The following is a 20,296-nucleotide window of genomic DNA, read 5'->3' on the forward strand; positions in this document are numbered from 1 at the left end:
AGTCAAACCACTGTTGCCAACTTAGGACTTTTTGTCGCAATACTTAGTGGCTTTTCAGACAAAAACAAATTGGTACCAGCAAAAATCTGAATCGACGGATCAGGCTGCATAAAAATCAGTGATCAGCCAGTAAAGTGCAATCGGTGCGCCCCGAATACGTCACAGACTCCTCTAGCTGCTTATGATGAGTTGTATTGAGAAGTATTCAGAAAACGATTCTGTCTTTTAAGACATGGAGAACAAATCAGCAGATTTTTAGCGTAAAACTCGTAAGACTTCAAAAAGCACATAAGAACTTTCTAAAAAAGCCATCTCTCGTAATTGCACCACTTTGTTTAAAGTGCACCGAGGTCCTAAAAGGAGGAATATTCCATCCACTGCAACCACTTAGGACTGCAACTAAGTATAAAGTAGCAAAACTGTTCATGGAGAAGCCTGTATTTATCTGACAAACTCACTTTTAAATGTCACTTTTAAGTGCTGAGGCACCGCACGGAAAAGCCAGTTCGCTTCACTTCCACTTAAACTGCGGCAGAAACCTCAGAGGTGGATGTCTCAGAAGCTTACGTACGGGACACAGATGCAGATCAATTTGGACAAAAAGCCTTCAAATGAATTCCTCTTCTATTATAGTGGCATATAAATTTCTAAAACGTATAGGAAAAACAACCTTGCTCAGACCTGAATTAGGAAACGAATGTCTTAAACATGACACGCCACCTGTAAGCTTCCCCCTCTCTCTCTGCACCTGCTCACTAAGTTAAATGACGTTTTTGACAGTATGAGATCACTGAAGGAGGCACTTTACTTTCTGAACAGGCAAACAACGTCAGACTTTAACTAGAAAAAAACAAACAGGAAGAACAGAATCACGTAGATAGATTTGAACGGACCAACCCGCTTTTCCTCGTCCATTCCCACATGTGAATATTAAATTCTGACCCTGAAAAACAAACATTTACTCTGTTTGGTGGATTGGCAGGGGAGGTAATTGAAATTCAGAAATGTGTGTGTGTGTTGTGTTGTGTTGTGTGGGGGCGTTCGAACATGTTTGTGTGTCTACGCCCAGCCTGTGAGGCGGGTATTGATTATATTTTTGAGCTAAAACAAAAACAAAAGAAAAGAGAGAGAGAGAGAGAGAGAGAGAGAGAGAGAGAGAGAGAGAGAGAGAGAGAACCCTACTTCCCCCTCTTCATCTCCGCATCAGATCGCGGCGACGTGCCGTTAAACGAGCGTGCTTAAACCGCTGGATTTGGGTGAAAGCTCTGCGAGCCTTGCAGTGCGGGCTGCTAGCTTTATTGGATCGATGCTGATGGCCTTGCCGGGCAAACGCTTGAGTGAGCGGAGGATGGATTGAGAAGAAGGAGCGGTGAAGGGATGAGAAAAGCAGAGAGATGAAAAAGATGTTCAAAGAGAAGGAAAAAGCCTCCTCCCTCTTCATCTGCTGCTTCGCCTTAACGCAGGGACGTAATAAAGCGTGGAGGTCTTCCGGAGGGGCAGACCATGTGAAGAAGTGGCATGCTAATGCTCCAGGGCAAAGTGAAAGTTTTGTCTGCAGAAAAACTCTAGGCCATGCCCACTCTGGGGTTTATAATTTCTAGAAATGGATGTTTGTCTGCATGTTTACTCACTATTATGATCCTTAACTATTCTTAACTGAGTGCGAGTTTAGAAAGGTACTGAGAAAGGCAAACTGGATTCACTAAGTGACTTCTTAAGGCAATTGGTTGCACTTAACTTTATATAGGGGATCAGAGTAAAGTGGGATGAACGCAGTGTGCAGATTTCACTTTTTTTTTGGTAAAAAAACAAAAACAATTTTCTATCCTCTGTGCTAATAAGCAACATATTGTGCTGGTCTTCCCAAGAAGGAACAAAAACGTTTGTAGTTTTAGCTACGGTGTTAACATGTTAATTTCCACTATTTTTTTTTTCTTTCTATATACAAAAGTTCCCGCCAGAACCTTTATTTTCACTTGTTTCTGGTATGACCGTAAGTCTGACGCACAAAGTCACGTCCGCAGAAATAACAGCGATGGTCAACAAAGCCGCTTCTCTTGCCTCACTTGGGGCTAAATTTTGCTTCAAAAATTGACCCAATTGACCCACTGGAAAAACTCAAGCTGTGTTGAAAGGAGTTGGCCTGTTAGTCGTTGAAACTAAGATAGCATGTCAATGCTAAACACGCAGCAATAATGTCGCCAATGTCCACATTTCTAAAGAAGTATTTTTTTCAAATTTGTTTTATTTCGGGTTCCTGAAACACTTGAAAGCTGAATGAGTACAATAACACTTTCCACCAATCTGATGGTTGAATAGCTTAAATAAAACTTTAAAAAATATATATATATCTTTGTTGTTGAGCTCATATGTCTATTGAATAATAGCAGCGAAAGGGGTTTTCAAATTGAGAGCGATGCTTATTTTGACTATATATAGTTTTCAATTAAAATGTGATTAACTACAGATGCTGCAATTAACTCCCACCACAAACATTAACATGAAAAAATGTGGAAATATTGAAAGGTTGTGAGTGTTTATATAAGACGCTACAATAATGGTTCCCTGCTCAGGTCGTACACTGGAGACGGGGGTGTTTCTTTGAGAGAAATACGCCACAGTGTATTGGTAAATTCAGCACTTCATTCTGAACGATTTAGCGTCCCCAACAGCGCACCGCTGCCATCGGCGGAGACCAAATTGAGCTATTAACGATAAGACCAAATAACTACCTGCAGTAGCATTTCTGGATTGCCTCTCCTTATTTGACACCGCTTTGCAAATAAAACCGTTCACTGAATCATCAAGGCAGATCTGCAACTTTACGGGCAACAGGGGAGCCTGTGATGAATTTTTCGGTTTCTTTCCATCGAGCCAGCACATATTATCCCCTCGCCGTGTCGTAGGAAGATGAATTGAGTCTTGCTTTTCCCCGAAGACCAAATTAAGACAGTTGCTCCGTCTGTCACCGCGGTCTCTTTAAGGTCCTGCGGTGTCGCATGACTCCGCAGGCGCAATCCGAATCATCTCTTAGCTGCTGGTGTTGTTGGTGAGGCTGGTTTAGTTAATGAGCCGAGACACAACAGCCTAATAATTTCTTCCACCATTCCACAATGGAGGGCTCATTAAAACATACAGAGAAATAGGCCACATGTTCTGATTAGGCCGCGGAGGCTCCTGCGCGCCTCTGTCACTTCGTGTAAAGCACGTGTGGGTTCTGGCTGTGCGTGTGTTCGGCGTCGGCGCGTGTTTGGAGATCAGATGAATCCCTGTAGGGGGGAGAAGCGACGCAGGATTGTTTCTAAGCGAGCGGATGTTAAGGAAGGAAAAAACGGGAAGAGATGAACGTTTTCAACCCCAATCTGTCTGTTGTCTGTTTCTCCTTGTTTTTGTTTTTTTTATTGCTGCTATGTCACTCTGGTTTCTGTTGCTGCCTTCCTGTCCCTCGCCTTTCCTGGAAGCCAAACACGTAGAGACAAGCACACGGAAACTAACAGACAGGGACCTCTGCTGCAGTCACTGCTGATTGTTAGTCTTTCCAGGCTTTGTTCGCCTTTTCACCTCCACCTCTGACCTTTGGCGGGTTACACAGAGCCTGGGCGGACTGAACATCCCCTTCCACTCGGAACATCACACAAGGACACACTTAATGTCCATTAACCTGCAACTGCCCTCAATAATGCACACACACTTTCAATCACAGAACGACAGGATGCACTCGGACAGCTACCCCTCCCCACCCTTCATCTACCCTTAACAATCACAGAAGCTCAGCGCTCTTCCTTCCTTCCTACCTCTCCCTCCCTCACAGCCCCGTGTGTATCCTCTCCCTTCCCCTCCCGCCTTTTATTGCTCCGGTCGCGTTTTGAAATGCGCACACCAATGAAAGCTCCCCGCAACACACAAAGCCCGTTTCAGCTGAACCAAACAAGCAGGATCAAACGATTTCACACCTCGAGGACAAAAGGGCTTGAGAGCTCCTGGAGGACTTTTATGGTGTGTTCTCCTCACTTTGAAATCATCACAAAAAGGAAAAACCGGAGCTGCGTTGCCGCATTAACGGTCGGATGTGCGTTGGGTTTCCGAACACGACCAAAGGTGATTTTCAACTATTCGGAGAGGGTTTCCGTAACCAAAAGGACGCAAAACAGAGCGGCATCTTGAACGAAGATTGCTCATTAATGGTAGGGATTCCCTGACATGATTAAAAAGTCTTATCTCGTATCTGTATCTACTTATTTCTATTCAGGTTTGCGGTACCTGTGCAGGTTCCATCACAGGGCTAAAAAAAGAGAGACATTCAGTTTACCTGTGTTATTTCACACACACAAACTTTACCTAAGCACTTATGATTCACCAATAAAAAGCCAATAAGTTGGTAAAAGTTACAGAAAAACAATAAATGCTGTGATGTCATGATAATTAAACACTGTTCACAGTGGTAAAACTTTGTAAAAATGTCATCCGAGTGTTGGGTGGGTTATGGTCCAATGAAGCGGTCCAGACAGAACTCCTGTGGCTAGCAGCTAAATTAAGGCTAGCAATGCATATTTTTCTTAGGTCTATTTATTATTTTTCACTCCAGCACACACGAGTGAGTAAAAAAAAAAAAAAACTTGAGGGCTTCTCCAACTGTGCCGCTAGCTTTCACAACAAGTTGTCTCCAGATTAGTTTCCATCTTTCTCAAAACCTGAGTCTCAAAATGCTTAAAAAAATTACATTTATCCATGTACTCTTATTCAGTTAAGTCAAACCCTTCTTATCTGTTCCCTAATATGGAAACCTAGATTTTAGTTTGCTGGCACTGATAAATATTAACATTTTAGCATGCTAACTTGAAATACCGAAATGGGACAAGCTAGCTGCTATAGGCTCTCTGTGCTAGGAGAAGACTCGGTTTTGGTCACCCAATACCAAACCATTGACACAATCTAAAAACCACTGACATTTTCTGCCACACTGATACTTTTAAAATAAGTTTTTATGACAGGAAAATGCCTGGTTTTATCACCAGCGTTAGCAAAGAGTATCAAAACATTGTCCCTTACCCATCTGTTGATGTATGCTGCCAGTCAGCTGGATGGCAAAAGGCTTCAACACAACGACCTGTCTGCTATGAAAATGTTAGTCATGAAGAATACAGACAGCTCTGGTGCTGGAACTACAGAAGTGCCACTCCTTCACTCCCATTCTCTGTCCGTTAGCTGAATGCTAACAACTAACAGTAGCTAGTTATACTCGACTTACGTTATATTAAAAACAAAAACAACGCATAATAAGCACTAAAAAATGTCTGTTCGTCTGAATGTGGAAGAAGTACACAGGGAAGAAAGAGAAGAAGAGAGTAAACAAGGACGGAAGAAAGAATGCAGGAAAGAAAAAGTAAAGGAGGAAAGACAAGCAAGGAACGGAGGTAGGACACTAGAAAAAACAATACAAAAATGCTAAACTGTTGTCAGACTTAATAAGAACTTTGTACACCTCTTACTAGTTAATACTGACAAGAACTGACACCATCTAGGGGAAATTAACTCAATTTCAGAATGCCTTTAACAAAAGAGGTCTTTGGAAAAACTAAAAGAAGCGGGAATAAATTGCTAAAGTTTTCAATCATAGTAATTTTAGGGGGAATCAAATAGAAGAGTTAAATAAAAATATCAGTGCTATTTGAGATGTTAGCACTTTGTAATTGTAGTGTTTATCTCCTTCATACTGGCAGTAAATGTCAGCTGAAACTAAAAAAAAAAAAAGGAGCCGATAAAGACAAGTTTAATTTGTAGCACAGTCCAGTTTTTTAAAAGCTATCAAACGGAGCACTTGTGACAAATTGTCTAAAACCTAATCTTCTTCCTCATGGAAAGATTGATTGCAAAACTATAATTTGTGACCTCAGTTCATCCGTTTTCATTTCCACGATTCAAATGCATTCTGAAAGGTTCAAAATGTTATCCGAGAGCCTGCGACCCAACAGAGGCGCCTCGAGAGGTGACGCAGTCCATTCAATGAATTTCACAGCCGAGAGCTTCTGGTTAGAGATCAACCTTTAAAAACTTGGAGGTCCATCAAAATGTATTTTTTGAAGATTCGAATCAGAGCTGAAAGAGTTTTGTGAAAGCCCCTGTTAGGTGCCTCGAATACAAATGTGTGAGAGTGTGCTTGCTGTCTGGCGATGCGTCAATGGACAGATTTAAAGGTTGCCGGTTCAAGTCCGGAGCAAAGCACCTCCGACGCTGGACTAGAAAACTATCTTGTTACAGAGCTTCTTTTAAAAATTGATGACATGAGGGATTTCAAGTGAAGGGAAGTCAACATGGGCCTCAGCATTTTCTTATTTCCTTTCATTTATTCATATGGATCTCTAGGGCCGTGCATGAAACTGGAGGAAAGTAAGATGTTTTGTTTTTTTTTGCCCCCTCTTTAACTGTTCCTCCAGACCTGTTGCTGTGTGTGTGTTTTTTCCATTTAAAGCATCAAGCTAATGGAGGCGACATGAGCACTCCACTTACTCCACTTACGGTGGAAAAAAAAAAAAAACATCCCACACTGTGCGCCATCAGAGTCCTGGTACGAAAATACTGGCGGAGACTGAAACGTGGTAAAACTGTGTAAATCTATATATAAATACGTTTTTTTGTGTTAACAGATAAACAAAACTGAAGTTATTATCTTTGATCCCAAACAGGAATGGTCTCTAGAGTCAGCACCCGACTTCAGCTGTTGCATCTAGAAACCAATGATCAGGTCCGAAATCTGGGTGTGGTGATGAACTCGGACCTGAACATTCAGAGCCACATACAGACGGTTACAAAGTCGGTTCTAGAGAAACTCATCCATGCGTTTGTCTTTAGTCGCATTGGTTACTGCAACAGTGTCTTGACAGGTCTGCCTAAAATGTCAATCAGACAGCAGCAACTGATCCAGAACCAAACATGGAGAAGCAGCATTCAGATTCTATGCACCACAAATCTGGAAAAAACAGCTGAGTTCCTTTAAATCAAGGCTCAAAACCCTATGATTATTAGCATATGGAACATTGACCAACATATTTGATGTGTATTGATGATTTTATTGATGGCATTTGACAAAACGTAACGTTTATTGCTTGTTTCACAAATGGTGACCGCATGGTGCTTTTATGATTTAAAGCGTTTTGAACTGCTTTGTTTCTGACTACTTGACTTAAATTGAGATACTTTTCCAGATACCAATTCTAATGTTAGTTTGTTTTTTTCCCACCAATTTTGTAGAATAAACACAAAAAGACCGCGTCTTTAAATTCGTGGCCTCGTAGCGCATTTTAAAGCACCGTCACACACCAGAAATTTGGCGAGGCAGATCTCCGCATAAAGGGGGCAAATGAATAGCCTCATGCTAACCAGCTGACATTAAAAGCCTGCTTGCTTGTGACCTTGTGTGTTTGCCGGCAGATTGTGTAGTCTGCTGGTGTCGAGCTGGCACAGATGAAAGACTGGAGAATCAAAGCCGGGGTCTGACTGTAGAAGATGAATGCAAAAGAGAGTGTGATTGTGACAGATGAGGCGCCCCTCTGATACACCCAATAGTTTGTTTCTGTCATCTGCAAACAGTTTGAAACCTCCTCTAAAGCGTCCATCATCAATGTGTGCGATGCTCATCAATTTTCATGCGGCTGGGCGATTTATTTCCTGCCTGTGTGCGTGCAAGCAATTAACGAACGGTTCACTAAAATGAATTCGCACAAGCTTCGTAAAGCATCAGTTGTAATTTATAGCGGAGAAAAAATTACAATAGTCAACTCTATTGGTCTTTTACGTCTTAATAAAACAATAAAAAAGCAGGAAAAATAAACCCCAGGAGAGCTGACATTGTTACATCTCAGCCTTCCTCACTGCCTCTCTCAGCTTCTTTTATGTCTCACTCCTAGGAGACCCTGTAAGCCTTTAAAATTTCCATCTTCTCTCCTTTCATCCCCCCCCCCCACGTCAGCGCTGCGGCGTAGGCTCGTTTGCCCCCGCTCCTTCCCCTGGCTGCACTTCAACCCGCCTTGTTCTTCTTGTTACGGTCGGCTGGCCAGGCGTGGCCGGCTTTATAATTCTTTGATCGGAGCTCTGATCTCTTCCATCAGTGCTCAGGGGCTCCAGCTGATTACAGATGAAATGGATCTGATTTGGGCTCTGTCTGCGGGCCAAACACCTGCCCGAACCCAGGGAAAAGCACTGGAGGAGGAGCACTGGGCCAGATGAAACCGGATGGGCCAGCGGTGAGCTGATCGAACAGCGGGACCATCTGTGCTTTTGGCTTGCGGCGGCAGTGGCGGAGACGCGCTCGTATGTGACGGTGGCAAGTTTAGTTGTTTGAGAAGTACAGAAAATATCCAAACTACCAAACTAAAATACTCGCATAGTTATTTTAAAGTTACATCTTGCGAATTTGAAGGAGTTCTCAAGACTATTATAAATACCTGTTAGCTTAAAAACTAGCTGTCAAGGCTACATTGATAAGTATTTACCCTCATTAACAAGAGTAGACATCCATGAAGCTCTTTATTGTTTGACTTCTGTTTAAATGTGTCAGGTGGCAAAATCTCTGCCCCATTATCATTAGCACCTCCAGAGATGTGTGTGCAAAGTGGCCCAAACAGCACAGATTTGTACAAAGCCACAGCAGTCACCACGACCTTACCTTTTAGGGTAAATAGTCATTTGCTCACATTTAACCAGAGGTCCATTTCATGACTATGGCGCTGTATTGTGTTGATAGCTATCCAAAAACGCACCGCTCATAAAAAGCATGCATTTGAAATACTTGGTCCATAACACGGCTGAAATTCTGGCTATGCACAAGTACAATATCCATTGTTTTGTCTATTTTTAATTTAAAAAACCTATTAATTCTCCATGAAATACAGCATAATATTTTCCATTTATTTTGAATTACGAATGTTTCTGATTTACAGGGGATGGTAGAATAATAGTAGTTTTAAAATAATTTAACTTATTCAGGTCCTATAAAAAGCTAACTATGGAAAATATATAAAGAGCTGTTGAAGGGAGGTCTGACTAAAAATCTACAAACTCTCCATACTGTCATGCTTGTCAGCCTCAAGAAGATAAGCACCAGCCCGAGATCTACAGTATGTCTGAGTGATGCAGCATGGTTTTTACTGCATATAGACAGCTACAATCAGTGGCTCTCAACCCCTGGAGGTCTATGGTTGTAATTCCAGACAATCATTAGAGCAGCAAATCTCATCAGCCATAATCAGGAAAATCCATAATCAGTGAAATGAGTGGATCTTGTCAGAATACTAGGCAGCATTTTCTTAAAAAATTGGGGAAAACAGCCACACCATTTTTTTCCACATTTTTTTTCCGGCTGGCCATAATCATACGTGATAAAATATGTAGGCCATTAGTGAGCGTCAACCAGATTCGAACTACTTAGTTTGAGCTCAGCAGATCAGGAAAGCGAGATCTTGAATAATTCATTCCAGGGTCAACGTTTGCCGTGATGCAGTTGGTGTTGCTGTTATCAGCAGAAACAATCAAAAATTCTTACACAAGACCTTAAGAAATCTTTCTACCAAAAGTCATTTTAATCATTGTATATTTTTTCTAAGCCACTGAACTTCGATTCTAAACTCTGGACCTCAAAAAATCTAACAAAATGGATTTTCAAGGGCTTACGTTATAATCAAATCACTGTTTTTCCTCATCATACAGAAGTCTGTCTCAATAAATGGAGTTCAACTCAGAAAGTGACTTAGCCTTGTCTGTTTGAGGTTTCTTTTTAAAGAAAGAAAGAAAGAAAGTAGAGACAGAGCCTGAATTGGGCTAACAGTACTGAACTTTTAAACTTTGTGTGGTGACTGTTTGGAAACTCGGTACAAAAAGAAAAGTGACAGACAAGAATAGTTTTGTGGAACCCTGAGAACACCCTGCTAACAGTGCTAACGTTAGCATCTGCTTCAGAGCATCTTATTAGACAATTTTGGCAACATTAGCACCATGTTGAAGTTACACAAGCATAAACACTACAAAATATGGACACTTGGCTTCTTCAAAAATAACTTGATGAAAAAATAAAAAAGATTGTCATTACAAATTAGCTAAAAAAGTAGCAAAAATCTCATCCGGTACTTGATACTCATTACTAATAATGCATGATTTCATCTCTTGAGCTGGATGACTCCCAATTTATAACTTATCCTAATTCTGAAAATACATATTTTATTATACTAACTCTATGCTACTTAACCTAGCCTGTGCAATGCCCTTCCTAAACTCCAGAGGGCAGTAGAATCTGCTGATGTTTATTAAAGCAAACTTCAGATTAATCTGTTTTTATTTAGCTTTTAGCTGATGCTTATCTAGAATTAATGATAACAATTACTATCACCCTAAGTTAATTTGGCCTTATATTCATTTTGAGCAATTGCATTCTCTATGTTTTTCCATTGTAGTTGCTTATTTCTCATTACGTCCTGCTTTTGTCCAACATAAGAAAACTGGTTCTGTGTCACAAGTGCACAATAAATAAATACTTATTGATTAGCTAACTGGCTGATTGAAGAAACTAGTGCAGAAAAACATCAACTTCCAGAGAAGTCTATCTTTCCATTTCTGCCAGATTTTCTATCAAGCTCCCTTTCTCTCTGGTCGACCTTCTGCTGTCAGTGCAGCATCTGTTGTTTGTTTTTTTTTTTGACAAGCACAAGGGCGCAGTGAAAAATTATAAAAACCACGTGCACTCTGCCTTGCCGTGACCCGCCTGCCGGCCCTGGGGGATTCTGGGGCAGCGCTCTGACCAGCCATCAATGTTCAAACACATAACTGCAAGCGAGCTCGACCAGGTTCGCACGTCGATCAGCCTTGCTCCAGGCGGTATGAGCAATTCGCTGGTACACACACCTACACAAGCGCATGAAATACCATTCGGACGAATAATATTTTTTATTGCTATACGTTCAAATACTTTAGAAAATGTAAATGCTATTAACAAAAACATGGTAATTTACCTGCATTTAAATGCGCTCACATTAATCTCACGTGGAACATGCAGAAAGTTCACGACAAAAAGGGAAAACATAAACAGAATGTTTCATTACATAACACACACTTGTAGTTTTGAATTCAGCGCTCACGTGTGCTGCAGCTTGCTCTTCGCATATTACTGCGCTAATCAAATAACTGCTGCAGATACGCTGCATTTTTCCCCTCCAGCCTCTCTCAGACAAACAGCACACAAAAAAAAGCTGACAAACTTTCTCCGTTCTGTTTCAGAGCTCATTAAAAAGTATTCACCTTGGTATAATTCGGAGTCGTAATCAGCTCTGAATAATAGAAAAGGGTCGTATTGACGCCCGTGGGCACCAGACATACTGTCTCATTTCAGAACGACGCCCACCGGGCGTGGGAATGCAAAACGCGACCAGGGCCCGCATCGCACGCGCCCCCGCACACACACACGGAAACACACACACGCTGTCTCGCTCTGACTTCGGTTCGCCACACTTAGCTGAGAGTCACTGACACTCGCTCACAGTGTACTCCGGCTCCGGGAGGGGCGGGACCGCCTACTGTGCTCCTGGGGGGGCTAATTGTCCGGTAGCACTCTTGCGCTTTCCTTCTCACTCTCTGACTTGTTTCCACTACTCCTATCTGTTCTTTTGGAAGAAGTTCAGGAGTTCACACTGAGCCCAGAGGCCTGCATCCCAGTGAGGTGCCACAGGGCAGTAAAGGTTACACCTAGCTGGACTCCTATACAGAATCAGCCCACACATCTCTTACTGGTGGGCAGGTCAAGTGGAGGTGGGGGGTGAGGGGGTTCCACTTAAAGAGACATAGTGGGAGAGCAATGCTGCAGATGGGTTGTCTTTACGTTGCCTTGCAGAAGTGTGAAGTGTGGTGTGAATTTACCTTAAATAAAATCTGGAGCAGTCAAATATTTTCAAAAGTCACCTATATTTTCTTCCATTTAATAAATATTGCACCCATGCTAGTGCTTTGCAAGCCACAATAGGTCAGGATTCTTTAGGACAATAGTCTCGGACCCCAGTCCTCAAGGGCCGGCGTCTTGCAACTGTTAATCTCTGCTTCAACACACCTGGCTAATTAGCAGAGTTGTTTACAGCTTGACTGCATACTAGTGAGGCAGTTTAGACATTTAGGTTGCATTCACACCAGCTATTGTTCATTTACCTATAAAGTCAACTTCTCTGGGGAAGATGGGAAGGTGGGAATGTGTAATTGAACTCTGATGCAAACCAGAAGAGCGAAATCTGACCTGTCAAAAACCTTGATCTCTGATGCGGTTTGAATGCATATGCGAATGCCAAGTGACCGGAGACCGAGCAGAGCATTCTGGGTAAATCCAACCAAAACAAACGCTCTAGTTTAGCGCCAGTAGGAGTAATGGCTCGTGGTCTTTAGCTAGAGACAAAATAGAAATCCTGCAAATCTGACGGTACTTCATTTATGTTCGGTTTTGAAGGAAGTTGCGCCCATGTCTTCTTTGAAGGTTTTTGTGCCGTTTTCTTAAGTAGTTGCTGGTACAGCGCCGCCACGGGTGAAGAGGCAAACATGTTTTTCAGTTAGTTTGGATTGTTTGACACAAGGCAATGTGAAAGTGAACCGCACCAGCTGAAAATGTAACAAATTTTAGTTCCCAATCAAACCGAGTCTACCAGACTACCAGTGAAAACACCCTGCCTTCCAGAGTGCAAGACTAGGGAAACAAGGTCAAGGAGAACTGTAGTTTGAGGATATGTTATGATCCAAATCAATTTCTTAAAAAAAAAATTTATAAATAAAATTAGCAGGAGAGTGGACGGCAAACTAGCGAAGAAATCTTCGTCGTTTGCCCTTGAGCAAAGCATCTAACCCAACAACCTTCACTGTCTTCGGTGGCTGCAAGAAGTTCAGAGATAATGAAAGACTTAAGCTCTGGCCACTGGGCAGTTCCCAGAAGCCAAAATTAAACAGCATGGTTCAACTGTGCTGCTCCCATGAATAAATGTGCATTACTGTGAAAAATGCAAAGTAGGACGCTTCTAAAGAGGGCTGTGCACACTCAGCAGGAGCAAATTTCCTTCCAGAGGATAAAATGTACACCCCATGCCCAACCAAAATACATAAAAGCCCATCATATCAGTTTGCCGAATCAGCAGTCATCAGCGAAATAAACCTGGCAGATGATGTATACTGTACAGCGCAGACTGATATTTGTTGACAGGAGCAGAAGTGAAAGGTGAGACGAATCAGATGAGAGCGGCGGGCCTGGATGCTCTAAGCCCGGGTCTATTAGAGTCTGATTGCACGCATTAAGAGAGAGAGCGGAGCGATACGAGAAGCGTGTGCACGGCTCCCTCGGCCAGACTCTGCATTAACCACCGCCTGCTCTCTACTTTGTTGAACACACAGGCTGATCGATAGCAATGAGCAAGGGGGGGTAGTGTGTGCGGCAGAGGAGGGGCTTATAGAAGGACGTGAGGGGAGCAGGAGTGGAAAGAGACTCCAGCTTTACTGGAAGATAAGCCTGGATCGATCGCGAGACAAGGCTTGCCGCCGCGTGGACGGGGAGGACCGAGGAATGCAAGATGCGGCAGATTCACACCCGTTCACCTCATCAGGCCCGGCCGACGGGAACTCTGCGTGTGTTGGTGTATGCGGATGCTCAGACAGCACATAAAAAAGGAAACATGCACAGCTCTGAGGTTTTATTTTCAAGTTACCAGGTTTCAAGGTTTTTAAAAAGTGCTAGTTTCAAAATCGCAAAGAATTTTGCAGCAAAGCGTTCCAGTAGTTGAAAGTCCTATCGGACGGGATAGTCAGAAAACTCATGGAGTAAATGGAGTTTGTATGTAGAGTAAGTTATAGTGCAAGGCAGCACTGCCATCCATCAACAGGTTCCTGCACACTGCTGGTCAACTGGCTGACAAAGTCTACCTCTTGGAAATATTGTTGGTTGAAGCATCATCAACAGTCATGGAGTGAAAACTAAAGACATGGATATATCTTCGAACGACGGATATTTGAGAGTATTTAAAGTCTGAGGCGAACAAAACTCCCTGCACTTCTCATTTTAAACAGTAGATGTCACTGCTGTGGAAGTCTGCCTCTGTTTTCCAACTGGTAGCTATGATGGTACGTTAGGGCCACTGGAGATAAAAAAAAAAAAGAAAAGTAATAGGCGTAAATTTCCACAACTAAACTTTGAATTTTGAGATTAATCTCAGAAATTTACTAGAAGAAACTTCTGAGCTTGAAAAGTTGAAAACTTGCAAGAAAAATACTCATCTCTGAGCAAAAGCATAAAAACGCAATAAGGTTATTAAAACTGCAAGATTACAATTATTTGATGCTTTACAAAGAAATGTAGCTTTTCTGTCTTAAATAAATGTAATTACATCAAATTTCTTTATGAATTTTTTTGCTTAAACTGCAATACTTTCCTTGAAGGTGATGAAACTCTGAGAATCTCATACCAGCCTCAAAACCAGCCATACCAAACACGCTCCTTTTGAAGCTGAAAGGTTTTTATTTTTTCTTTAAAAAATATTTCATGAACTAAAAAAAATAAGAGAAGCTGACATATTACAGACATAGTTCAACACATGAGCACATTTATGTCTAAAACTGTTGTATTGTTTCTGGCAGCCGTTTCATGGCCACAAACTGAAAAGATGCGTCTTACTGGAGCTCGTATTTCTGCTCTTGTACACTAAGAAGATTTCAACTTTGATTTTGTAGCTGCACATTCGGATTGTTCTGTCAGTTCATATTAAAATATTAAAAAAGAGATTTTTAAGATGTAGGACTTTCAGTTGAAAAAGCCACCCTCCCAAGGAATTAGCAATTAGCTTTTAGCTAAGCAGCAAAACAAGAAATCTGAGTCAATTAAAGATCTTTATTTTTGCAACCCTTGAAGAACTGCTGAAGGAGTCAGGAGAATTTGGTTGTACTTCTTAATTCGCAAAATCACAGATTTTGTGGCACTATAATTACGAAATACTTGCAAGAAAATTTGCAATATTGTGACATTTTGTTACTTGCGACATAAATCACAGACTATTTGACATCAATAAAGGGCTGAGGCAGTAGGGTAGCACAAGTAATTAATACTGCCACCTGCAGCTGGGAGATAGTAGACTCTTAAATCCAATGTCTTTGACCCTTTTTTTAAAGGATAATTTGGAATAAACTTCCAGTTTTCATTTTTTAAAGATGTAAATTTCTGCAAGAAAATGGAGGGTACCAAGTTTTGCAATTCGGCATCTGGAATGTAGAGGGGCCACGTAAACAGCTATGGCGGGCCAGAGTTGGCCCCCGGGCCTTGAGTTTGAAGGAACTACACATCCACTCTAGCCTGCGAATGTTTAGTGAGTGCGACTGCGGAGAGGGAAATCAGGGATTCCTCTCCTATAGACACCTGATCCCAGATCAGATTAGGACAAAATAACATCAGATGATGTAAAAAAATTTTATGTTTTGGTAATTGGGGGCAGAAATTAATGCAAACGACAGATTTACCACACAGGGCAAGCACAAAAAACAAACAGAAAAATGCTGGCTCTGCATTAACACAATGAACTGAAAATAAAAAAAACAGCCCTTGCTTCGCCGCAGTAAATGGAGCCGCCGTTTATCGTTTTGCTTTAATGTAGTAATGTAATCAGCTTGTAGTTCATGTACTGTATCGTGCTTTCAATGAATTAACACTGCTGATGCTGCTGCTGGGCGGATGGGTGCTCGCATTTAGAAGCAACGCATTTCTCAGAGCCTCCCTGACACCTGCCACGCTGCCGTGATAACCTGTATCTCTATCTGTCTCGCTTTTTTCCTCCCGCCTCCCTCGATCTCTTTCTTGATCTCCATGCCTTCGCTGTCAACCTCTCCTCCCCTCCGTTTCACCCCCGCACACACACACACACACACATGCACACACATCCCGATGAGCTCCCAGCTCATGTGTGATGGCACCCTGTCAGAGAAAAACCATTTATGATCAGCAACCAATATCCTCCCAGAGATAAACACGCTCTCAGAGAGAGAACCGGAATTATTAGAGAGAAGGAGGGATAAGTGTGGAAGAGAAGCACACACTCGGAGGAAAAAAGTCGAGAAGGGAAGAAGAATGCCGCCCGGAGCTGTTTTTTCACAGCTTTGTGACTCTGAGTGTGTGTTTGCATGTGTGTGTGTGTGTCGTTCTGCCATTGTCACCAAACACGCGGGTGTTTGTCTGCACGTCCCTCTTCACTTTGGCACGTCTCGGTATTCTCTACACATTCGCCGGCATACAAATGACTTTTTTTATCAGAGGCAATTTACTTCAGTCTGCTGGAGCTCCCGGTCGCTCGATCAGGCAGACAACTAATCGTACATGAGAGAGCGCTTCATCACACACTTCAACAAAAAAACAAAAAAAGAGGGGAGCCACCCACTAACTAACACACACCGAGAGACAAAACGGTGGTGTGTTTTTTATTTTGCTGTGATAAGAGCGCATATTTTCGGGTCGGAAAGTAAAAGTAATGCAACGGGAGATTTGAAGGGGAGCGGCAAAAGCTAAAGAGGCGGATTAGCAGCTAGCCACAAATAATCTTCATCAAATATGAAGCCTGACCGGCCGATTCCGATTTTGGCCAATAGCCAAAAGAAAGTCGCTGAGTTGGCAACATTGGGGCGACTATTGTTAACCGCAAACGTGCAGACATGAGCTGGAGGGCCGCTCTGTCAGTCAGTTTCTCTATTTGTCTGACAGCAGTGAAACAGAGGACTTGATTTTTAAACCTTTTCTGAAGTCGATAAAATCAGGGAATAAAATCCATCATAGAACTTTAAAAATTAAGGAATTTAGCCCCAATAAATAGACTCATCGATAAATTAGTGCGTTTTACTGTGGAATATCATCTCCGCTGTTCGGACTTTGAGCTGTTAGCATGTCATAACAACGGGCCAGACTTGAGAAATGTCTTACAGAGGCTGTAGCCCAGGGCACTATTTATTTTGGGGGTGGCAAAGATTATTATTATTTTTTTTCTCTTCTATTTTTGAATGAATGCTTTGCAAGCATTGTGCTTCATATTAAACTCATAAGCCCAAATAAAGTGAGTAGTTTTAATATTTTGGAATTTTTACACATATATATAATATTCAATTATTTCAATTTGTTGTAAACAAAATGGTGGGTAATTAGCAACATATGACTGTAGAACTCATAATTACAACCCTAATTCACTTAACTAGGACTAGAAACTTGTAATTATCACTTTAGGACTCATATGTACAATTTAATTTTGTAATTACAACTTTAAGAACTTGTAATTACACTTACATTTTGTAATTATGGCATTAAAATCTTGTAATTATAACTTTAAAAACTTGTAATTATGTCTTTAGAACTTGTAATTGTGACTTTTATTCTTGTAATCGTGACTTCCTGTTCGACTTTTTCTTACAAAAAGACAGAAAAAGTCACTTCCATAAGTGTCTGATCAAAGACAGAGAGAGGTGTAAGAATACACTCCACATGATAATGCAGTTGTAACGTAATACAACTGGGGAAAGTTGAAGGCCTGTAAATGATTTTGCCAGGTGCTACACTGTTTGTGATTGGCTGAACCAAACCGGCTCAGAGTCCAGGTCACATCAATCTCACTCTTTATTAGAAGCTGAGGGCCGAAATGAAATCTTTAACCATTCCAAGGGCCACTTTACACCAGAAAGTAATCAGAAACAGTGAGAGCAGTGCTACATTTTCATTTGCTCCCGCCGGGCGTCTCCCCCCCACCGCATTACGGGAGCTTCAACAGTCAGAAATCACAGAATATGAACCGCGCCGAAAACTGTAACAAATGACTTCTGGGCACATTCCGATTTCACCTTTGGATCATGATAGAGAGCGTGCAAACTTTTATTTACAGCGAACCCAAACTTTGATTTAGTGCCTCGGATTACGTTGTGGTCTTACAGGTGAAATGAGAAAGAGGGCGATGGGGATGGAGGGAGGGGGACCGCCTTTCTCTTCTAATCACTAAAACTCTGCGAGAATCAGAAGTGAGCAGCCAGAATCCCCCCCCCCCCCCCCCCCCCCCCCCACACACACACACACACACACACACACACATGCATGCACACCTTCCTACCCAATAACCTTCAGCATCATTCCTAACAAAACACTCTGAAATCTGAAATCCAATATCCGACCCGAATCCAACCTCCCTCTCTCTTTTTGGTTCCCGTTTTTTCCCCTCTTATCTCATGAAGAGCTCGTCGTGGATCTCTGCTCGCTCTTTGTCTCGCTGCAGATTCATTTCTTTTTGGAAGTTCCTGAAAATGACTATAATTTTCGCATCCCTATTTGACAGCCCCCCCCACCCACCCCACCCTCCTCATATTCACTTTCTTACATCTTCCTCTATGTCATGTTGAATGGCCCCCAGCATCCCCTGCTCTCTGGGCTGTTTGCTGAGGAAGGTTTCAGAGGAGAGAAGAAAACATGTTTCTGTTTCTCTTCTCCTCCCTTTGTTCTGTTGTTTTTTTTTTTTTGCCTTTCTTCTTTTCTTACTTGTTTTTCGCCTCCTCCCTTGTGCGCCTCCGTGCTTTCCTTAGAATCTCCTCTCGGTTGTTTTTTTTTCTCTCTCTTTTCTTCGTGTGCGCGCGTGTTCGCCGCGGAGTTCTTCTTCGTGAATGTTGAACAGCGACGCTCGACTCAGACGAAGGTCACATTGGCCTGCAGGAGACAAAAGAAGAGAAAACAGGTTGAGGATTTTGAGTGACGCTTGTTCGCATGGTAGGCGAGACCGACAGGGCATCTTTAAGTGCTCTGATGTCCAAAAAAAAAAAAAAGAAAAAGGCATTTATATAAGAAAAACAAAGATTCAGTTTGAATAAATCTACAATTCTGAGATATTAAAACCTCTGATCCATCCAAAACTTGGAACAGGATGTCTAAAATGTACCAAAACTGCATTTGAATATCTATTCCTGTAACCATGGCAATGTAGGTCAGCTTTTTATCCCACTACCGCAAACCTAAAGTCAAGCTTTCTTCTCGCCATCACCAAAATATAAACTTGACTGCATGTTTACAATGCTGGGCAACGATGAAGTGCAGTTTTTAAAGTATTATTGGAGCCATTCTTCTGTGCTTTGCGATTCTCCCGCCAGGCATCCTTTGAGGGGTTTTTCGAGCTGAAGAGATGCTGAAATTGCGATCAAGGCGCCAGTCCTTTTGATAAACGAGAATATGATTGTTCTTTAAAGTCGCTCTAGCACAGCTTTCGTCTGTGACTGCAATAAACGGGGAATAACAGGTCGCACAAAAAGACGAGAGCTGGTAAAACAAAGGGTCAACCTCACTTCACATCGCCAACCTTCGAAAAACAAACACAACAAAGAACACACTTTTTTCATATATAGTTTGTTTTTTTTTCTTTTATTTTGGTCGTGTTGTTATTTTCCCAAAAATATAACTGTCATGATCGGTGGTGGTGAGAGAGACGCAGGCTGGCCCAGGATGTCATAAAGAAGTAGGTTTAATGACGAATAATCCACAAATGAACAGAATCCAATATAGGGTGCGCAGGGAGCAACGGGGAAGACAGCGCGCAGCAAAACAGACAGCCGTAACAGAGACACACATACGACAAGGACCCGACGAAGGACAGAGACTACAGGTGGGGTTAAATACACAGGGAAGGTAATCAGGGAACTGGACACAGCTGGGAGCAATCAACAGGGAAGACACAGAGACTCACAAGGGAAACGGAACTAAATAAACACAGAAAAACCTCAAAAATAACTACACAGAAAACACAGATCGTCACAATAACTTGCAAGAAAAAAGAGAGGTGTAACAGCTTGTTTGATTGTTTACAAATGCAATTTAAGATATCAATCGACAGTTTTATGCTGGGTTTTTTTTTCTAAATGACACGTGATAAAAAAAATCTTACAACAAAAGGTATGAAACTCATCAGATCTCTAAGGAGAAATCAGATCTGCCATGTTATGTTTTAAGTCGGAGGAATCAACCGGAACATCAGATATGATTCGTGAAACTAAGCGTTTTCCATCTCAAGTGGCTGCCATCAGCTGCAGCAAGAAACAGTTTTTATGATGTTTTTTTTTTTAAACTTCTGACAGTTTGTATTAAATCTCACATAAGGCAGCTACTACACACACTTGATAAAAACTCTTCTAGTGTTTTTATGTTTAAAACCGACAAAAAGTAAGTTGGTTAGCTTTGTTAGCATTGTTTTCTGAATACAGTTATCCTGTTCATATAATGTATGGCAACAGATATAATATATAT

The 20,296-nt window shown here is 41.8% G+C and overlaps 1 protein-coding gene across 3 annotated transcripts in view; it reads right to left on the reverse strand.

The window, feature by feature from the left end:
- sema4c (sema domain, immunoglobulin domain (Ig), transmembrane domain (TM) and short cytoplasmic domain, (semaphorin) 4C) overlaps window positions 1-20,296 on the reverse strand; it is a 126,667-nt gene that overhangs the window by 61,593 nt on the left and 44,778 nt on the right. For all 3 annotated transcript variants that reach the window (XM_008417656.2, XM_008417652.2, XM_008417653.2), the window contains exon 2: window positions 18,548-18,712. The gene's annotated coding sequence lies outside the window, so the exon portion shown is untranslated. The remainder of the gene's footprint in view (window positions 1-18,547; window positions 18,713-20,296) is intronic.

This window comes from Poecilia reticulata, linkage group LG9, assembly GCF_000633615.1.
Source record: "Poecilia reticulata strain Guanapo linkage group LG9, Guppy_female_1.0+MT, whole genome shotgun sequence".
In the NCBI taxonomy this organism is placed as follows: domain Eukaryota; kingdom Metazoa; phylum Chordata; class Actinopteri; order Cyprinodontiformes; family Poeciliidae; genus Poecilia; species Poecilia reticulata.